Raw genomic sequence first — 18047 nt, 5'->3', positions numbered from 1 at the left:
CGCCTGTGTGCAGGGTTATGACTACAGTTTCCAGTGTATCCTCACCTGCTGCTTCTTCACTTGCCTGTCATCACAGGATTTTGAGATAGGTAAAATGGTATGGGTGATGTCTTTTGATTTGTGCATAAATCGGATTTAAGTGAGGCATGAAGCAGTTGGCCTCACTCTCTCCTCCAGAGTCATCACAGTCCAGTGGTAGGACAGAATCAAGATGACTGGTGATGGCTCAAGATGCAGTGGATGACCTTGCTGTCTTCGATGTCTAACCAAACTCTGAGCACTCCACAGCTCCTGCTTCAGCTGCCTTTGTGGCCATTGGAACAAATTGTTCTCATCCATCCATTCCACTGGGGGAAGCCTTCACATGCGTGGGGTAAACAACCTCCTAACTCACCAATAGGTTTGAGATCCCTTGGTTACCCTCAACCTGGTTTAGCCTGTCGGCTGAAACGGTTTGCTGCAGTGTGGCTGCTGCACATGCTACAGCTTCTTGGAACCACAAGTGAGAATTAGATGGAGCAGGTGGACATCAAAGGTGGAAAGTAGCCCTCAAACCAGAGGTGCTAGACTTCCTTGAATACACCCTACACCAGTAGCTTCTGGACTACTGATATTATAGCTATCATATGCAGAGCTTGGTACAGGGGGCATGGAAAGATAAAAAGCTTAGCTAAGACTCAAGCCTTGACCTTCTGGAGTTTAATATTCTAGCCATTTGGTCCCCTGGCTGATTAGAATGGGTATTTGGATAGGCCATGGGTTAATTCAGGTGCCACAAAAGCCACAGAAAGAATTGATTATGATGGGAACTTGGGAGAAGGAATCATAACATTTTTTTTCCTTTTGGAGGGCAATTGGAGTTAAGTAACTTGCCCAAGGTTACACTGCTAGTTTGTGTGTGTGTGTGTGTGTGTGTGTGTTAAGTGTCTGAGGCTGGAACCGAACTCGAGTCCTCCTGACTCTGGGGCCAGCACCTTACTCACTGCACCACCTAGCTGCCCCTAGGAATCGTAACTTTATAAAGGAATTATTCATCCTATCCTCCAATCACCCACTGCCAGAAATCAGTGTGGAGTACTTGGAAAAACAATGGGCTAGATCCCCTGGACCTTGCTATCCAACTTGCTCCTGCTTTATCCTCAGGGCCACCACCTTTCCATCCATTTTGTACATTGTCTCCCCCTAATAAAATGTGAGCTCCTTGAGAGGATAAACCACATACTTTTTTTTCCATAGTATATCCCTAGCACTTAGAATAGTAGTTGGTAAATAGTAAGTGCTTAATCAATTTAAAAAATTAATCAATTCACATACTCATTCATTTCAGGGTTCTACTCCCAACTTTACAAGTACTAAGCTATATGGCTGCAGGAAGGAAGCTTTTTCTTTCTGGACTATTTTCTCCTCACAAAAAGTGAGGGAATCCAATTTAATTCACAAATTTGGCAATTGAATGAGAAGAGCTCAGAGAAGTATCAAGTTCTTCCCACACGTTAAAGATTACTAAAGTAAAGGGATGCCAACCTAGTTCTGTGTTTCAGACCATGTCTAACACTTCAGTCAGAGGAAGACAAAGGCAATGGTTCCAGTAATTATAAGGAAGACAAAGGCAATGATATGTTAGTGTTTTGTGGGAAAAAGTCTCCTGTACTATAGTTGCTGTGGGCTTACCATGAAGTCACCTAGAATCATATCATATTAGACCCAGAAGAGAGCTTAAAATACTAAATGGTAGAGAGGAAAGGGGGCCTTGGCAACCAACTAGCCTGGGGGGAACCTGCAGCCTCAAGGCAGCATGTAGCACTCTAGGTCCTCAAGTGTAGCCCTTTGACTGAATCAAAATTTCAGAAGCCCTTAGAAGATTCGGTCAAAGGCTGCACTTGAGGACCTAGAGAGTCACATATGGCCTCAAGGCTACAGGTTCCCTACCCTTAAATTAGTTTAACTCCCTTATTTGTACAAAAGAGGAAATGGAAACCCCCGAGAAGAGAGTGACCTGCCCAGAGTCATACAGCTTGTTAGTGACAGAGCCAGGACAAGAACCCAAGTCTCCTTGATGCTTAGGACATACTTTTTCCATGCTGCCTTCCTAAAAAGAACAGGGACTGTATATCTTATGGGAAGATGGCCAATAGGGGGCTCATGTGGGCATCAGTCTCCACCCCTAGCTAAAGGCCCCAAAAGGAGCCATTATACCCAAATTCCAAGAACTCAGTCAATACTGCTGGACCTGGAGTGAAGAAGACCTGAGTTCAAATCCTACCCCAGGCACTAACTACCTGTGTGACTTTAGGCAAGTCATTTAATCTCTGGGCCTCAGTTTCCTCCTCTGTAAAACAGTGATACCTACTTCATAATATTGTTGTGAGGCTATTATTGAACTCACAGTACACACGTTATCTGTCATCTAGATCAGTTTTATCCATACTTCTTCTGAGCTCTGCTGGAGTAGAAGGCAATACAAGATCCTTGTTCAGAGTCCTGGATCCCACGGGCAGAATCCCAAAGTGATGCTCAGGTCATCAGGATCTAGGAGAAGCTGTTTTATGGGGAGTTCATAAGAAGTTGCCAGCAAAGACATGCCAGAAAGGGTATCCTTAGAGTGGGGAGGCCCATTTTGGGCTCTGTAGCATAGCTGGTGACAGCTGGGGAACTCCATCAGCAGATGGAAGCAAGGGGAGAACTTTTAAAGAAAAGAATGTGAGTCTGAGCAAACAGCAATAGGTTAGGCAAACAGAAACTGAGGCCAAAAAAAAAACTAAGGGTGGGCTTTTTGAGGGCACTACATGGAAAGAACTGTCGACTGTCCATTGGTCTTTAGCCACACCACTGCATAACAATTAGCTTTTATGAAGCACCTCTGGTTTGCCTAGCTGGAGTGAAGGGCAGGTGATGGAAGGGAAATTTATCACTTGTTCTCGACATGGTCTCTCTCCCACAAGGAGTTTACAGTTTGATTTTGTAAGACAAGTCTAACAAATGTGAAACAAATAGAGGACAATGTATGGCAGTGGAGAAACAGAGGGCCCTGAACAAAGAAAGTGATAGTGCCCTGGTCAGATCAAATCAGGAGTCCTGGGTTTAGCTCCACGGGTCCTGTTTTAGGATGCACATTGACAAGCTGGACCCTGTCCAGAGGAAGATACTGACTGAGAAAGGAGAAGGGACTGGAAGCCACACCATAAGAGAAATGGTTAAAGAAAATGCTTAATGTTTAACCTGGAGAAGAAAAGACCTAGAAGGAAATGAGGGTTGTCTTCAAGTCAGAGGGCTGCCCTGTGGAGGAGAGATCAGGTTTACTCCCAAAGGGCTTAGCTCAGGGCCAATGAAATTAGGTATTTTACTGTCATCAGATCATAGATTGGGCTCGCGAATGGAACTCCGAAGCCATCTAGTCATTTTACAAATAAGGAAACTGAGGCCCAAAAAGATCAAACAACAAAACGTTTGATGTGGCTAGGTGGCATAGCAGATAAAGCATAGGGTCTGCAGTCAGGAAGACCTGAGTTCAAATTCAACCTCAGACACTTGCTAGCTATGTGACCCTGGGCAAGTCACTTAACCCTGGTTAAGTTTCCTCATCTTTCAAATGAGCTGGAAAAGGAAATAGCAAACCACTGTAGTATCTTTGCCAAGAAAACACCAAATGGGAACACAAAGCATTGGAAAGGACTGAAACACTGAATGACAACAACATTTAAGTAACAGGGCTAGAATTTGAAACCAGATCCTAGCTCAGGCACAATGAATGGGTGGAAAGAACTAGCAGAAAGTCAGATTTCAGCTCAGTAGAAGGAAAAACTTCCTAACAATGAAAAGTTGTTCAAAAGTGGAAAGAGAGATTTTTCTAAGTAATGAATTCCCTGTCCCAGGAGGTGTTCAAGCAGGGTCTGGATAGCTACCTTTGTCAGAGGTGTTATACAGGGGATTCTTGTTCAGAGGTAATTTGGACTAACTGACCCATGACACCTGAGATCTCTTCAGATAAAGAGATTCTGTAAGTACTACATTATGTGGAAAAGGCAAGTAGTGCTAGTCAGAGGAGTCAGTGTGGACTGCTATACATGTGGAAGGTTTTATGGTAGAGAGGGAATTTTTTCCTTTAGTTCGTGGTAGATAACCATATGAGCAGCTAGGTGGTGCAGTGGATAAAGTGCCAGGCCTGGAATCAGGAAGATTCATTTTCCTGAGTTCAAATCCTACCTCAGACACTTACTATGTGACCCTGGGCAAGTCACTTAACCCTGTGTGCCTCGGTTTCCTCATTTGTCAAATGAGCTGGAAAAGGAAATGGCAAAGCATCCCTGTATCCTTGCCAAGAAAACCCCAAATGGGATCATGAAGAGTTGGGCACAACTGAACAACAATTCAAAAATAAAATGGGAGGAGGTGGGGTAGGGCATGCAGATTCAGAGGTAAGCTGAAGAGGAAGTGGGTGCCCAAGGCAGCTTAGTGGTACAGCAGTGTACAGAGAGCCTAGTCTGAAGTCAGGAAGACCTGCATTCAAATCAACCCTCAGACACTAGCGTCCGTGGACAAGTCACAACCTCTACCTGCCTCAGTTTCCTCAACCATAAAATGGGGATAATGGTGGCACCTACCTCCAAAGGTTGCTTTGAGTTTCCTATGAGATGATGTTTGTAAAATTCTTTGCACCAGTGACTGGCATATGGTAGGTGCTTAATAAATGCTTTTTCCAAGATGTCTACATTCAGAGAAAGAACTAGAGAGAACAAAGTTTGAATGGAGACTGAAGCAAACTACCTGCTCCCTCTCTTTTTGTTTGGTTTTGCTTACTCTTTCCCATTGTTCATCCCATCGGTTACAATCCTTCTTTATTACCTGACTAATGTCTAATGTGAAAGTATTTTCAGATCCTATACTTGATTGCATGCTGCCATGGGGGGTAGGGGGTAGGAGGAGAGGGAAGGGGAGAAAATTTGGAACTCAAGGGAATGTGGAACTGAATCTTGTAAACTAAAAGTAAACAAACAAATTAATAAAGATAAAATTTTACTTATAAAAAGGAAAATACTAGAAATGCAATTTTATACTTTAATACACTAAGAATTACATATTGGTTATTTGATATACACAGATCCATTCATTTGCTTGACCAGTTTAAACACTTTAAATTCCTTCTATAACATCCAGGGGAAGTTGAATCCATTAAAGCACAAAGCCTCACTTTGCTGACTTTACTCTTTCTTTAAAAAAATTCCCATTTAGTCAAAGATGTATTTTTTGTTAGTCTTTAATAATAAGTGCTTTTCTCCCCTTCTTTTTAGGTTTGGGGGGCAGCTTGTACAGAGACATGGAGACAGAAGGGGGAATGCTACGTGTGAGAAACAGTATGCTGATCTATTTTACTAGATGCTCTGAGACTATCAACAGTGAGACTGGAGCTCAGCAAAGAGACTAGGGCTGCAGATGAGTCATCTGCATTAAAATGAAAAATGAATCCATGAGAGCTCAATGTATCACCTAGAGCAGCCTTGAGGTCACATGTGGCCCTCTAGGTCCTCAAGTGTGGCCCTTTGAATGAATCCAAACTTCACAGTACAAATCCCCTTAATAAAAGATTTGTTTTGGAAAACTTGGACTCAGTTAAAAGGCTGTACCCAAGGACCTAGAGGGCCACGAGGCCACAGGTACCCCACCCCTGACCTAGAGGATGTAGACTTTACATTATAGAGAGAGAGATGATGAAAGGGTCTAGGTCAGAGCTTTGGGGACACCCATAGTTAGGAGGTAGAAATGAGTGATGACCCAGCAAAGGATTCTGAGGAGTGACCAGACTGGCAAGAGGAGAATCAAGAAAGAACAGTATAATGGGAACTTCTTTTGGAGAGGAGAATCAATATTATAGTCATATCCAAACGTGTGACCCCTTTTTGGGGTTTTCTTGGCAAAGATACTGGAGTGGTTTGCAATTTTCTTCTCCAGCACCTTTTACAAAGGAGGAAACTGAGGCAAACAGGGTTAAGTGACTTGCCCAGGGTCACATAGTTAGTAAGTGTCTGAGGCTAGATTTGAACTCAGGAAAATGAACCTTCCTGACTCTAGGCCCAGCATTCTATCCACTGTACCCCCTACCTGCCCTGAGGGGAGAGAAAACAGGTCTGAAATATTGCCTATAATGTCAGATACAATTGATATGTTGGTCTTGCTAAAAATATTTTCTTGTTTAATCTTTGTGACAAAGGATAGTTCACTGGGTAGGAGAGAGAAGAGGGATATATTTGGAAATGCTAAGCTATAAAAACAAACCATATTAATACTTTTTTTATAAAGATCATTGATAACTGTGGAAAGAACAGTTTCAAATTGAATGATATGGTCAGATTCCAGATTGCAAAGAACTGAATAAGAGGAAAAGTGGCGGCAGGTCCAGTTTAACTGGGAAAAAGAGGATGTAGGGCACTAACCTGAGGGGATGGTACGGGTCAAGTGAGGGACTGTTAAATAGAGGGATGCCTGGGTGTGCTTCAGCAGCAGGGGAGGAGCCAATAAAGGGAGAATCATTGCCTAACATCTCTGACAGATTTCTGGTTTCTGCAGAGATGGGGAATTCACAAGGCAAGACATTCCACTAGTGAAGAGTTCTGATTGTCAGAAAGTTTTTTCTTCTATTGACCCCAAATCTGCCTCCTTCTAATAATTACTCATTGGTCCTCATCTTCCTCTCTGGAGCTACACAGACCATCTCTGCTCCCTGATCAGATATTTAAAGATAGGGATTCTGTATTACCTTAGCCTTGAAAGCAAGCCTAACGCTAGTTTGAGAGACTTTGTACTCATTCTGCCTTCTCTTCCTGCCATGCAAGGGGGCCTTCTGTCACCGACTGTCATGCCTGACATGTCTCTTGCCCTTGGCCAGGAGGTTGCGAGTCAGCCCGGCCTCCTCTTGCTTTCTTATCATCTTGACTGCCAGGAAGTTACTGCTACCTTCAACTAACTCAGAGGGGTCCAGGGAGTTGCAGGGCAATCTCATTCCTGAGAGCAAGTGACTTTTAAAAGCACTACACCTCTCAGATATTGGTGCTATGGAGACAAGTGACAGGTGAGAAGCATAAAAACTCTTATCACCTGACAAGTCTAGATGGAGCCTCTACTGAGGTGAACAGAGGAAGCTGACACCAAAGGGAAAATGGCACCTGTTCTTTGCTGACTTGGACCTGGATCTGGGGGCAGGGTTAGCTTTATGTGTAGACAGAGTAGGCAGTTTACCTTCATGACTGGATTCCGGTGAATGGTCCTGTGCCCTCAGATCCATCACACACATGCCAACGGATGCCTGAAACCCCCTTTTCCAGGTGGTAGACTTTTTCATTGAACAGTAAGAGATTAGTCTTAGGGTATGGATTCCCTGGAAAAGGTGGGAGAGAACAGAAGGGCACTGGAATGTTGGGAGTACTGCTGAAAGCTTACTTTGTTTTGGGGATGTATCTAAGGGTACAGAGCAAGGAATGAAATCTTTCTCAGTAGCTTTGGTAGGATACTGTTGATTTGTGGGGTCCTCACTTTCAGGTTTTTTCCCCTAAATGACTGGCCTCCCTCGTCTTTAACCACCAGACTGGTGTTGAGGGAAGGGAGTTTTTCAAAAGAGAAGAGAGTGAGGGAGATCAAGACTCTCACCTCTGGGGTGGCCTTAGAGTTGTCCTGAGGCTGGTCAAGGAGCTTTGGGGTGACTGTCATTCAAAGGACCAGCCCCCTTCCTTTCTGGGGGAAGAGAAAAGCACTATTGTGGAATAGTTGGGTTTTTATACTCTTGAACCTGAAACAGGTGATAGATTTTAACTCAGACCAAGGTACTCAGATTTGTCTGGAAGAGTGTCAACCAGGATAAAAACAAACCAAATAAAAATGTGATGCTTCTATAGCCCATTTAAGGTGTGCAAAATGTTTTTTGCATACATTATCTTATCTAATCTTCACAAAAACTCTGGAAAGTAGGTGCTACAGTTGGTATTGTCCCCATTTTTCTATTGAGGAAATAGGTTCTCTGGAAGGTTAATAAATTGCCCTTGTTCATAGAGCTAAAAAGTCTCTTAAGATAGGATGTGAGCCCAGGTCTTTTTTGGGTCTAGGTTTGTTCTTATTCCACACTCGGTGCTGTCTTCAGAGAATTAGAGGAAGGTACTGAAGCTGAAAAACATCAGGGTGGTCACCTGGATTGGCCTGGCCAAGCCCCAAGGGAGCCAAGGGCCATCTTCCTTTAGTTCTTTTAATCATATTCCTTTATTAATTAATTAACTAATTAGTTAATCATTAGTTCCTTTAATCATATTCCCATAATATGATAAATATTATCTATAAGCAGGTGCTAGAAAAGAATAGGGCACAGCACAAGGGAGTATTGGATTGGGAATCAGAGAATCCGGGTTCAAATCCTAGCCCTACTACTTATCACCCCGAGACAATTCTGTAAATTGAGGGAGTCAGAATGAATATCCTTTCCACATAGATTGGTATTCAGAGTCCTTTCCCGTACAGCTCTAATCCATTGTGGTTTCAGAATGTTTGAGCTCAACGGGATCTTAGATCTCTCTTTCTGCCTGTCTTTCTCCCTGTGTCTCTCTTGTCTTTGTCTCTGTCTCTCCCCCCCTCCCCCTCCCCATCACTGCACCTATTTTACAGATGAGAAAACTGAGGAGCAGAGAAAGAAAGTCAGCACATCCAGTTAGGAAAACCAGGGTTTGAACCCAGGTTTTCCAAGTCCCTTTCTGATTCACTCTCACTACATCCTGGTTCCTCTCTGTTCTCTGACTTGGAGTTTGAATGGCACAGTCTAGACAGTGCCATTGGACATTGTCATGCATTGTTCTTTCATTGTTTCAGGTGTCATCCTGGTGTTCCCAATAGAGGGAGGGCAGGGACCGGACTCTTTCTCTTGTCTTGTCCTCAGTGCCTAACGCCTTTCAGGCACTAAATCAGTATTTGTTGACTTGGCTCGACTTACTGACTGTAAGTCCCAAGAGGGCAGAAGGAGGCTCAATTCCATTGTCTCCACACAGTTCCCAAAACAGGACCCCATATAATTAGGAGCTAGTCAAAGCTTTTGAATGATGACAATGAAGAGGACAGCTACCGGGAGCCAGCAACTATGCTTTTCCTCCTCATTTCCCGGCCTCTTTCTTTTTTCTCCCTGTTGGCAGACAGATCCTGAGCTCAAGTTTGATCAGGCCCAATCAGGTGCAACTGCTGCCGATCGGACAGCATCTTCCCCTGGAACACGCGGCTTGCTAAAACCGCCGAGCGGAGCTGAGTTCTATTTAAAAAACCCAGCAGCCAGCAGTGGCTTGGAATCTGAAGGCGGTACAGAGATGGCTGGCGAGCCTTTATATAAACAGCATGCAAAACATCACACACAGCCTCGGAAATGGCTTTAGATGTAGGGATTATGAAAAGAGTGACTACAATTTTGAGATAAAATAGAAGAGGCGATTAAGTTAATGAAGGATAATTTTGCCAGTTTGAAAACTATAATTAATAGGAATTAATTGTATATTTAGAAGTTTAGTGCTGCGATGCTAAAAGCCCGGCATCAAACATAATGATGTTGTAAGCCTGCATAATGAAGAAATGATCCAGATGTTCATAAAAGCTTATAAAGGAAAAATAGAAAAGGGGGCTCCAAGAAGAGGCTCTAATGATAAAAAGATGCCACTTGCTGTTCTACTCTTCCTTTAACTACATCCTTTCTGAAACGATCATTATCATTTGCACTTTCATCTTAAGTTAAATAGCATATGGCTTTGGCTGATTAAAGCCCCCTCCTGGTATTAATCAGCGTCTCCGGATCGGGTTCCTAATGGCGGCAGCAGTTGCCCTGCTGGTACCGTAAGCTTTTAAACAACATCTAAGTCTGTGGATCGAGGCGGCTGGCGAGAAGCGGGGCTTTGAGCTTCCGATGTACAAGTGTAGTTACTTCCAGGTGCATTTTTCTGGGAGCTGGTCTGATGGGAGCAGGTCCAAGTGCCCCTGCTGGGGTGGAAAGCGTAAGAAGGGTGGTCTGTGTGTGTGTGTGTGTGTGTGTGTGTGTGTGTGTGTGTGTGTATGTGTGTGTGTGGGGGGAGTCAGAAGGGACCCAGAAGGGACAAACCATAGATTCAATCGTCTGAGTCAAGGGGGAGGCTGCAAGAATTGGCTATCTCTCTCATGGAGAAAGCTTAAAAGGGAAATTTAAGGAGAAAGGGGTCCCTTAAATCCATTGGAGAGCAATTGGCCGGTTACTTTCTCCCCAATGCTGCCCTTTGTAGCCTAAGAGTTCCTACTGTGATCCTCCTGTTCCCTCCTCCAGCACGGGTGGTCAAATGCAATGCTGCCAGACCAACTGGAACAGGGAGTGGGGGGTGAGGTAGAGAACTCTCTGGGTTCAGTAACTTCTCTCTCCTCAGTATGCTGCCTCCTGCTTGCCCCCTCACCCCCACCCCACTAGGTTGCCTGTTCAAAGAGATCCAAGCCCAAGTCCTTTATAGTCAGGCTGTGTTTTCCAGTCACTCCCCCCCCCCCCAACCCCTTCCACCCCGGGAACTGTGTTCCTAATTTAAAAAAAATTCTGAGCAATTGATTCTGTCTACACATGTGCATGTGGGGCCCTCCCTCTAATGTTGAGGAAATGCTTGTCTTATGGAACATTTGTATGGTTTAGACGGTAAGACCATCTGGGGAACTGGAAGTAATCTATCTGGGAATGGAAAAGAATCAGCTCTGGATTTCTAACCTCCAACAATGTATTGTTTCTCCTCTCATTCCCGGCCTTCCCTTTATAAGAAAATTGGGAATTCTAAAAAGAGAGCAAGAATCAGCTCTCAGAGCTGAGTCCCAGAATCATTGGACTAGAGATGGAAGAAGGAGGAAGAGGGAAGATTTGATCTTTAAATGATTGCTGCCTGAACTAAGTAAATTCCAATAGCCATGCCTTTCAGCATGAATCTGATTGTAGGCAACATTTATAGATATGTTATAGTTTATATCATACCCCCATAATATTGGAAACTTCATGACAGGAACTATATGTGGCCCTTCCCCATCCACCTCTCTCATCGTCCCCCAGAAAACTAACCCAGTTTTGAGGAATCTCATGAGTCAGTATCTACTCAAAACCAAGGTTCATGAGCCCCCATCAATGTGTTGTCTTTTAATAGGCCAAGTAAAAGACATATTAATTCAATGCAAAGGACATTTATTTGCATGAGTTAGCAAAATAAGTGATAACAAAGCTTATTCCCTAGCATACACACAAGGCATATATTCTCCCATAGGTTATCCTACCAATAACGGTGAAAGAGCTACACAGAGGTAATACGTATGACTAAAGAGCATACACGGAAGGGCACACATAAAAGAAAAATGTATAGGCAGGGACTGTGCTAAGGGTGTACTTAGACAACATGTGTGGCCAGGGCATAAGAATGGTAATAACTCACGCCTCCGATGTTCTAAACTGCCAACATCCTCTGGCATCATCATCAGACAAGCTAAATTGGAGTCCTCTGCCGCCCTGCTCTGCATCTCTCTTCTCTGCTGGGCGCTCCACGGAGCTGCTCTGGGCTGCTATCTCCCGGATTGCAGCTGCTATCTGAATTCTTCCCCACCGGGGGAGACTCTCTTTGGTTTACAGTCCTAGTGCCATCCTTAGCTCTTTTGTGATGTAGACCCCAGACAGCTATCTTCAGCCAACTAGTTAGAGAAGTTCTTATGCATTTTAAAGCATGTCCTTTGAACTCTTTTTCTTCTTTCTGGACTCAGGCTCTCTGATCATAGCCTCCCATCTGACTTGGGATTATAAAATTCCTTTTAACTCCTGTCATATCCTTAGTTTAGTCAGCATCCTTTCAAAACATCTCAGGAAACCCAATTAGCAAAATTGCAAAGGAACTGTGGGGAGCTGAGGTGACAAGGTTCTTTTGAATTCCCATAATGCCTTTGGTTGCCATGTAAATTAACTTGGGGCAAGACCAAAAGGTCCAGGTTGAACTCATGGAGCCGGAGACCTCTATTCTAGTTCCTTTGTCCTGCATCCCTACCTTTGCAATTCGTTCCTACTAGCAACAAAAATTACTGGTCTATGTATAGAGAGAGTGTACCAAAAGTCTTGGTTCAGTTTTAGGCTATTAAAGCTCAAAACTGCATCAAGACTTTTGGGGACATCTTGTATATATGCAGATACATAGACATACCAGTGATTTTATAATATATTTAAATATGTATATTTGCCTTGTTTAGAATTTATATCATTTGGGCACTTTTCACAGAGTAGTATGTAGTAGGTTCTGAATAACTATTTTTAAATAATGAAAACTAAATATTATCTGCAAGTGGGGAGAGACAGACAGACTAAATTGCATGATAAGAAGAGTTCTGTCACTCCTCTATCCTCCTAGGCATTATATAGATTAGCCTCTTGTCTCCAGAAAAAACTCATTGTTTCCAATTCTTGGAGGTGTCTAGAACTAAAATTAATTCAATAGATATTTACTGTTTGTCTATGTGCTAGCCCTGTTCTCAGCATTGTGGGAGATATGTGTAGCATGTGGCAAAATGTATTCAATTGTTAAAATCAAGTCAGGTCCTCCTCTGGGTCTGATAATCTTTCAGGTCTTCTCTCCAAACTTAGTTTTCTTGCTCCACCCTATATTTCAGGGCATAGTGCCAAAGGACATTGTTTTTTGTCTTCAGATCCCTGAGTTGGGCAGTTTTGTTGACCTACAAATGGAGAGGGGAGAGTTCAAAGCAGCAGTGTCATGCCAAAGGGAGGATCGTTTTCTCAAAAGTCCAATAAAGCACTCCTAGCCAAGCCATTGAACCCGTTTCCTTTGAGCTGAACCCTCCTGACTTCCCAACAGATCCCCATGTAATCCAAAACAAATTCTAATCCAAAGCCCTGCTCCCTGCCTGCTGCTGCCAGGGAGGAAAGTTTGACAGCTTGGGTCCAGCTGTCCATCAAATTACCCCGATTTTGCACATAAAAAGAAACCAAATCTGGTGTGACTGGGAGGATAAGGTTGCGAACCCAAAGGCAAATGTACTACAGAAACATAACTCAGTCTTACAAAAACAAGACTTGCTCACCTCCCCACCAGGGCAAATTCCTTGACCCAAGCCCCAAAATGTTTCTAATTGTTGTTTTTATTAAATGGCACAGAAGGTATCAGATTCTCCCAGGGCCTGCTCTCCTGCCCCTACCCCTTAACCATCAAACCTCACATCCAGATTTGGCTCTGAGATGGTTAGTGACCCAGAGTAAGCTCCCTGTTAGGTTGGTTAGCCATGGTTTGGGGTTCCTGCTGCTCAGGGAACCAATGTGAGGAATTATCCCATTATCACTAGGGATCAAAGGATAATTTTACTTTGGAAAATGCTTTTCAGAAATCTGGTTTTCCCATGACTCCTCTCTAGCCTGTCCTTTATTACTATTTCCAAACCATGTTATTCTCAGAAAACCTCTTCTCCAACTGATGGGAAAGGTTTTCAGCATGGGGTACAAGGGGTTCACAATGTAATAGGAATTATAGAGTTGGAAGGTACCTTAAATATCACCCAGTCCAATGCCTTGAATTTATGAAAGGAAAAAAATGAGGAGGCAGTGAGATGCAGTGGAAAGAAGGTTGCTTCTGGAATCAGAGGACCTGGGTTCAGACCCAACCTCTGATGCTACTTGTGTGGCCTTGAGGAGGAATGCAGGCAACAAGCATTTATGTTGTGCTAACTATGGATCAGGCACTGTACTAAGCTCTAGGGATACAAATACAAGCAAAAAGAAAGACAGACTCCTGCCTAAAGACTTCTGACCTCAAGGAGCTTGCATTCTAATGGGAAGGAAAAGCAGGGAAGAGGAGAGGCATGGTGGAGGAGTCCGGATTTTCAGAAGTATGAATGGCAGGAGAAAGAAGGATGGCTGGCCTTGACCCATTTCCACACCCCTCGTCCCCTGTCCATCAAAAGGCAGGTCATCAAACCCCACAGATCTCTGTTTCATTATCTATCAAATAAAGGTGTTGGTCTAATCATTGGCCAATGATTTACCTTCTAGTTCTAACGCTGTGGTCCTAGAGAAAGGAAGGAGCTTCGCGAAAACTCAGAGATGGACAGTCATTAAATTCCACCCATACTTGAACAGGAATCCCCCTGGGAATGTTTCTCACGAATGTTCCACAAATTCCACTTGACCTCCAGAGATTAGGAAACTACTACTTCTCAAGGCAGCTTGGTCCATTTTGGACTAGCTCTAAATATGGGGGAATGTTCTCTTGTATTGACCCTAAATCCATCTGTAACATCTGGTCATTTATCCTAGTTCCTCCCTCTGCAACAAAGGGATTGAGATCTAAACCCTCCTCCACATGACATACCTTCACGGAGTTGGACAACGGTCATCTTTCTGCTGAGTCTTTTTTTCTCAAAGTTGGTAGTAAATGCTACAGTTAGGATCTGAGCCCAGATCTTCTGACTCCAGATGCATTGTTCTTTTCCCTCAGCCATAATGACTCTCTCCCTGACTCTGTGTCCTTCTCCAAGAGTTCTTAATCTGGGGTCTGTGAACTTTTTTTTTTTCAATATCTTGATAACTGCATTTCAGTATAATTGGTTTCCTTGGTAATAATATGTGTTTATTTTATGAAGTTTAAAAACATTCTTCTGAGAAGGGTTCCATAGACTCTGCCAGACTTCCAAAAGTGTCCATGATACAAATAAGTGTCATAACCCCTGTGTCTAACAAGGTAAGTGTACTTAGTACCTCTTCCTATAGGTTTTAGCTCCACTCTATATTTTAGGACCCAAACTGACCTCTGTAGTGGTAGGCATAAGGAGACTGTTTCATGAATTGTCTGGGTCCACTGTGCTAGACTCTTAGTCCCTGAAGTCCTGATCTTGGGATCCAGTTTCCCATTGAGCAAGCCCCTAACCCTGGATGTTCAGTTTCTAAGGTTTGGACCCTTGGGAAGTGCTTTTGGATCTCCTTAAAATTTGTAGTTTGACTTGCAGCTCTATTCTCCTACCAGGGAGGCAACAAGGCATAGTAGAAAGAATACTGGACTTGGAGTGAAGGGTGACTTGAGCTTTAATCCTGGTTCTGACATTTAATAGCTGTGTAGTAGCCCTGGCCAAATTCACCTAGTCCACTTTAACCACAGTTTTCACATGGGAATCAGAGGATCATACACTGAGAGTTGGAAAGGGGAACTTTAGTGACCACCTACTTCAATCCTAACATTTTATAGATGAGAAAACCAAGGCCTAGGAACACAAACCAGGCCAACTTGAAGATTATTATGCCTCTGACGGAAATGGGGGATTTTGGGTTGGGGGGTTGTATGGAGCTCCATACTTGACTTTTTTAGGAGGCCTGAGATTTATGGTGGAGGAAGCCATGGCATAGGTCTCTTTGCCTTGTCTTAGTAAACAGCCTCTGCTGTCCATCATTTCCATACAGAACAGTTAATCCAGGGAAGGACAAGAGTTGTAGGCAGCTCCCTAGCTATCTATGAGTGTTTGTGTGGGAGAGATTTTTCTTGAGAGGTGTGGTAGGAACATCTGCCTTGTGTAGAATAGCTTAGTTTCTCCCTCAAATGATGAGGAAACCATCCTTGGAATCTTAATTAGTTCAGGGGACTAGGACTCAAATCATTGACATAACCTTTCAGCTCCATAAGGCATAAAAAGTTCAGTCTATAAGAAATTTAACCTCCTCCCCCCCTCCAGGCTTGATGTACTGTTTATTAAATATACTCTCCTTACCCACCATCTCCCCCTGGAGATAAGGGGAACTGGGTCCATTTTAACTGATTCTATATCCTTGCTGAATAATCTTTCTTTTTATTTCCAGACATGGAGAAAATACTTTATTATTTATTAATAGTTTGAATCTAGCCTTGAATGGTTAAATGTTTATTTATTTTTTTAATTCATTAATTAATTTTTAGTTTTCAACATTCACTTCCATAAGTTTTAAATTTTCTCTGCCTCCTTCCCAGATGGCATACAATCTGATATAGGCTCTACATATGCATTCTTATTAAACATATTTTCACATTAGTTTGAATAATCTTCTTTTTGTTAAATATTATGTGGTCTTTCAGTATCTCATTTTGTTCCACTCTGAAGCTTGTCCAGGGTGAGAGGTCCAGGAGATTTTAGCCAGTTTATATGATAAAAGGACATGTCCTTAATGTGTTCTAAGGGAGAACTTGAGCACCCTTTTGAAAAGTGTCACAAGATGCTGCTCTATGATCAGAGGTCACAACCTTACAGTTGGAAGGAGTTTAGAGATCTCGTCCTATCCTCTCATCTTACAGATGAGGAAACTGAGGTCCAGAGAAATTGAATGACTTAGCCAAGGTTGCAAAGATAGCATATGACAGAGCTGGGATCCAGATTTGTGGCTTGGAGCTTAACTGTAGATCTCTCTATGACGCCACGTCACCTACACACCAACCATATCCTTTTGTTATAGTTGCTAATGGGAATATTCCCTGACTTTTCTGTAGTGCCTACAGTTCTGGGGGATTCCTTTCCCATCCATTCTCTCATCCTGAGAAGCTTAGTGAAGGACTGCTGATTCCCTCTATTGCCACTTCACCAAGCAGAAATGCCAAGGAGGATACAAGTATGTGTCTTTGTCTGAGGGACTGGGACCAAAGCAATGTCTGAGGGATGTGAAAGCAAAAGCGTCTTCTCATCTTAACCATTAGGGGCTCTATGAGTTAAAATCAATGCTGAGTTTAGATATGGTTAGGCCATAATGTATGTAAAGAACTGAGTAAAGCAGCAAGTTGTACCTAGGGCTGAGCTATTTAGGAACATCACCATCATCTCTGCCTTACCCATTGGGGTATGAGAGTGGGACATTTTGGTTAATCAGATCTCACTATAGAAACATACTGTCTATGAACCACCAGTGTTCAGAGCATTAGAATGCAATAAAGTATGCTTGACTCTAAACCAAGGGTGGGGAGCCTGCAGCCTCAAGGCCACATGTGGCTCAAGGCTGCAGGCTCCCCACCCCCGCCTAAACTAAGAAAAATAGATTTAAGTCTCTGTTTAATTCCAGAGACCTTTGATCATATTTATGAACAAGTCTCATTGCCCAGTAGATGTGCAAAAATTCTGGTAGGCAAAGTTCTGCTATTAATCTAGAAGATTTTGTTTATTTGTTGTTTTTTTGCTTTTTGGAGGGAAGAATGAAGGGCAATTAGGGTTAAGTGACTTGCCCAAGGTCACATGGCTAGTAAGTGTTAAGTGTCTGAGGCCAGATTTGAACTCAGGTCCTCCTGACTCCAGGGCTGGTGTTCTATTCACTGTGCCACCTAAGTCGCCCCTAAAAGGTCCTGTCACATCACCAGGAAAGTCTGTCTTAAGATGAAGAACTCGTAAGTTACCAGTGCCCACAGTGTTTCAACATATTTTTAAAATAGTTTAATTGGTCAAGAAAAATAAAATGTGAATAATAGTAATTTTTGGAAGTTACTGTTTTCTTGAATTTCTTTCAGGCTGCACCAGCCCTGACTAGGATAATAATTCATCCTTGCCTCTGAGGAATAGCGGCAGTGACTATGACATGTCTTCATTCTATTTTCAAAGCACATGCAGGACATTTAGTGTGATGTGGTGGGAAAAGTGTCAAATTTGGAACCAGAGGTCCTGGGTTTGGCCTTGTCACTTATTATCTGTGTGACTTCGGGCAAATTGCTCAAACTCTCTGGGGTCTTATTCTTCATCTGTAAAAACAGGGTGGAGGGATGTTAGGCTATATGATTTTTAAACTGCTTTCTAACTCTAAATCTCTAATTATATGAAGTAGCCAAGGTCAGGAGTTTCTCAATCTGTTCTCAATATTTAATAATTTGCTCTCTTCTGAAAACATTCTAAAAATGTTTTATTTGGCATGAGGTGCTGAAGACCTTATGGACCCTATTACTCTGGTTGCTCCATAGTCCGGATGTGGGTGTCCCTGGCTGCCTGGGTTCATTTCCCATGAGGGCAGGGGCTTTGGAGTAAAGAGAGAACCAGTATTTTGTGGAAACAAGTGACTGTACCCCAAG

General features: G+C 43.0%; 1 long non-coding RNA gene across 1 annotated transcript in view; it reads right to left on the bottom strand.

The window, feature by feature from the left end:
* Positions 1-11826, bottom strand: part of LOC138157068 (uncharacterized) — a 36559-nt gene extending 24733 nt beyond the window's left edge. The window contains exon 1 of the long non-coding RNA XR_011167287.1: positions 11433-11826. This is a non-coding gene — a long non-coding RNA (uncharacterized lncRNA). The remainder of the gene's footprint in view (positions 1-11432) is intronic.
* Positions 11827-18047: the final 6221 nt, after the last annotated feature.

Source organism: Petaurus breviceps, unplaced genomic scaffold (genome assembly GCF_028583685.1).
Source record: "Petaurus breviceps papuanus isolate PSGF00001 unplaced genomic scaffold, PetGlider_PUasm1.0 171, whole genome shotgun sequence".
NCBI classification, from domain to species: Eukaryota; Metazoa; Chordata; class Mammalia; order Diprotodontia; family Petauridae; genus Petaurus; species Petaurus breviceps.
The sequence above is the reverse complement of the archived record's forward strand: the minus strand, read 5'-3'. Positions and strand labels throughout refer to the sequence as shown.